Raw genomic sequence first — 3,604 nt, forward strand, 5'->3', positions numbered from 1 at the left:
GTTTCACTATTGTTGATACGTTTGTTAGATATATTAATCTGAATATACTTGATAGGTTTATTAACCCTATCAAGTGCATCCATCATTGGCGTCCATCATTAAATGATGTTACTACCTAGAACATTCCGCTGTTTAAGGGTTAAGCACCCAAATTTCCAGTTTTCTTACATATATCCGTTTTCTTCAATAAAGCTGGTGAGATTATGTTGTAGTAATGAGTTGGCTTGGATTTCAATACGTGTACGTGCATATAGCTAGGCAACGACCTCTCTCTGCAGCAACACAAACATTATAAGTCAAAAGTATTTTTCTAGGCAACGACCTTTCAACATCGTAACACTATGTGTAACATGTACTTATCTTGCAAATGACATCACACCACAGCAACATTTTATCACATTTAACATATGTTTATCTAGGCAATGATCTTTTACCATAGCAACAAACACCTGTAACATGCATTTATCTTGACAACATTTTCTAACGATGATAACCACATGTATTTATCTTAGCAGTGGCCTCTCAACATAGCAACACTTACGCGTAACTCGTGTTTATTTTTTATAATATTTGAAAGTTGAAAAACCTTATAGTGGTATTAATGTTTAAATAGTTTGTACCAGACCAAAACACACACGTATTAAAGCAAGCATTTACTTTCTGTTTTGGGATAATAAACTTCAGAAATGCTAAGTAACAAAAACAAATAAAATTGTGAATATAATAAGTACCCAACCGTTATGCTTAACAGTATATCTTTTTAATTGATAACAATACTGGAACTATTTAATTGCATTTTAGGTAACAACAACAATACTTTATTCAGTGATTGGTTAACAACAACAATACTTTACTCAGTGATTGGATAACAACAAAAATACTTTATTCAGTGATTGGATAACAACAAAAATACTTTATTCAGTGATTGGATAACAACAAAAATACTTTATTCAGTGATTGGATACAACAGTAATACTTTATTCAGTGATTGGATAACAACAACAATATTTTATTCAGTTACTTGATAACAATAACAATGCTTTATTCAAGCTTAATGCACTTTGACAGCTTTAACAACCGGGTGGGTGTAGGGAGCGTACACGTGGGCAGCTGGGATCACGTGTTTTACCACGGGATGCTTGTAAACGACAGGAGCGGGGCGGGATTGGCATTGACGGTAACGTCGGCGGTGTTCTTGCTGTCGGTGCCGGGCTCGTTGGTGTCGACCTGGGCACGAAAACCGCCGGCATCAGCGGTGTATGTCACCTTTCGCCAGATGCCGTTGGCATCAGCGTAGCCGTAGCTTCCAGAGACAGCTCCGCTGGCGTCACCACTCTCCTGGCGACTCAGTTGAGTTCCAAACTCGTCAGCAGTCTGGAAACCAAAGTCAAATGGCTCGGGAGCAGCCTAGAACGAGAGCGGAAACAGAACTGTATTAATAAGGAGGTCAACTATGAAAGTCAAACGAATAATTAACATATACAGTAGAACCCAGCTGTATTTCAAATCAAATTGTATGAATTTATCTCTAATTCAACGCGGTTATAATTAATCCCCAAGTAGTATTCAACTATAACTTGTACATGAGTTTGAACGTCTTCTAAAATTTCAACCTGAGGAAGGTTTTGAATTTTAGTATAACTTTGCATTTTGTGCTATATTCACAAAACTTCAACCATTCAGTTCTTGAGGGATATTGAATCTTTGTACCAAATACGACCAAGCTGAGGTAAATAATTTTTGATTTATCCTGTTTACAGACACATTAGTAGAAACAATACCATTGAATGTTTGTGAAACATGGGTCCGGGGATAGCTAATCAAAGAGAGGAGTGTAGTCAGCAGTACTCGCCGCTTTTGCGGTTAGTCTTAACCAAACAACTCTATTTTCCGCCACAGTTACAAAACCTTCACAGCGGAAAAAGGAAAGCGAATTTATTATGTGGCATATCGGACCTCAAATCTTCGACCTTCACATGCGCAGTCCAGTACGATAATGATTAGCCTGAGCCTCTCCTATACGTTTGCTATCTTGTATGTATGTATGTACATATATTCAACTTTTATGGCTAATATCATGTTAAAAAACTTTTATGGTGATCAAAAATTAAGAGCTTCATTAGGTATCAACTGTTTGACTAATTTAGTTCATCTTTCTTAATTCTATGTAATCATAACACATATGGAAACATTGTTCACTTTTGTCATTGTTGCTATGATACGTATAGAAGTATTTTTCACTTTTGTCATTGTTGCTATGATACGTATAGAAGTATTTTTCACTTTTATCATTGTTGCTATGATCCGTATAGAAGTATTTTTATTTTTATCATTGTTACTATGATACATATAGAAGTACTGTTCACTTTTATCATTAGTGCTATGATACATATAGAAGTATTTTTTACTTTTATCATTGTTGCTATGATACGTATAGAAGTACTGTTCACTTTTATCATTGTTGCTATGATACATATAGAAGTATTTTTCACTTTTGTCATTGTTGCTATGATACGTATAGAAGTATTTTCACTTTTATCATTAGTGCTATGATACATATAGAAGTATTTTTACTTTTATCATTGTTGCTATGATACATATAGAAGTATTTTTCACTTTTATCATTGTTGCTATGATACGTATAGAAGCACTATTCAGTTTTTATCATTGTTGCTATAGTGCATATAGAAGCATTGCTTATTTCTATAACTTTGTGAAGTTTGAGAGATAATACAAACAAAATAGTTTCTCAGGTCCAGTATCGGGATATCAACAGGAACTACAGCACTGAAGTGGGTGAGTAGTTGTGGATTTTTAGAATAGAATATAGCGTGAATTATTATGCACAGGTTAATAAATAATTGGTAACTGTCGAGAATTATTTGTTAAAAATAATCTGTAATAAACTCGTACAGTGCTGATATTAAAAACGGGAGATACAGCTAAGTAATATCGAAAGGAAGGAGGCTTTTCGCCTCAAAAAATAACAACAACAATTTATTGAATTAAATCTTAGTAACAATATAATATAACACCTGGAAAAAGTCTATATGGTTGGTAAAACTGTATCCTAGTTTTAGAGGTGTTTAAAGAAGTAAAACCCACATAGCAGTGGGGATACACCGTTTACAAACTGGAACAAAACAAAAATCAATGAACAAAGTAAAATCTGATAAAACGTGGAGGTAACTGCTTGACATCTGCTCTCTCAGAATTAACAATAAATCTTTTTTTTCTCTAAGTTTTAAATGTCTAAGTGAGTTTAGAAAACTAGGTTGGAACAAATCTTAACAACATTCTTAGTTTTCAAATCCGGACGGATTAAACACACATTTATTCTACCTCTTCATATAACTCAAACTACAAGTTCCAGACTTTTTTACAGAGGGTATTTTTATCAAAATCTTTACTCTTTTATGCCAAGTTCGGTTTGATATTATCTTAGATTACTACTTACGTCATATGCGTCGGGATGGTAAGCGTATGGAGCAAAACTTTGCCACCAAACACACCGGCTACAGCAATAAGAAAAATCACAGCCTACAAGAGATAAACGAAAATTCATGCTTAGTTAGGCCTTACAGTCTCTAAAATCTGTGTGCTA

The 3,604-nt window shown here is 34.3% G+C and overlaps 1 pseudogene across 1 annotated transcript; it reads right to left on the bottom strand.

Annotated features, from left to right (window-relative positions):
* Positions 1 to 924: 924 nt before the first annotated feature.
* LOC143242041 (cuticle protein 10.9 pseudogene) lies at positions 925 to 3,565 on the bottom strand (annotated as a pseudogene). Its single transcript, XR_013022388.1, has 2 exons — positions 3,458 to 3,565; positions 925 to 1,407 (listed from the first exon to the last, which is right to left on the bottom strand). The product of XR_013022388.1 is annotated as a cuticle protein 10.9 pseudogene (transcript).
* Between the last annotated feature and the right edge of the window lie 39 nt (positions 3,566 to 3,604).

Source organism: Tachypleus tridentatus, unplaced genomic scaffold (genome assembly GCF_004210375.1).
Source record: "Tachypleus tridentatus isolate NWPU-2018 unplaced genomic scaffold, ASM421037v1 Hic_cluster_1, whole genome shotgun sequence".
In the NCBI taxonomy this organism is placed as follows: Eukaryota; Metazoa; Arthropoda; class Merostomata; order Xiphosura; family Limulidae; genus Tachypleus; species Tachypleus tridentatus.